Below are 339 nucleotides of genomic sequence, written 5' to 3' on the forward strand. Positions count from 1 at the left end.
GAGGGCGCTCAATGGAAGAGAGATTCAAGAGGGAAGCCGGTTCAACTGAGAAGGCATGACCTCAAGCCCGTGGCTAGGGGATGGTTGGAGTTTATTCAACGCTCAATCATTCCCACTAGCAACTGGTCCGAAGTTACTATAGACCGGGCCATCATGACTCATATCATCATGATTGGAGAAGAAATAGAAGTTCATGAGGTTATAGCCCAAGAACTTTATAAGGTGGCAGACAAGTCTTCTACCTTGGCAAGGTTAGCATTTCCTCATCTCATTTGTCACCTCTGTTATTCAGTTGGAGTTGACATAGAGGGAGACATCCTCATTGATGAGGACAAGCCC

Source organism: Arachis duranensis, chromosome 10 (genome assembly GCF_000817695.3).
Source record: "Arachis duranensis cultivar V14167 chromosome 10, aradu.V14167.gnm2.J7QH, whole genome shotgun sequence".
NCBI lineage: Eukaryota > Viridiplantae > Streptophyta > Magnoliopsida > Fabales > Fabaceae > Arachis > Arachis duranensis.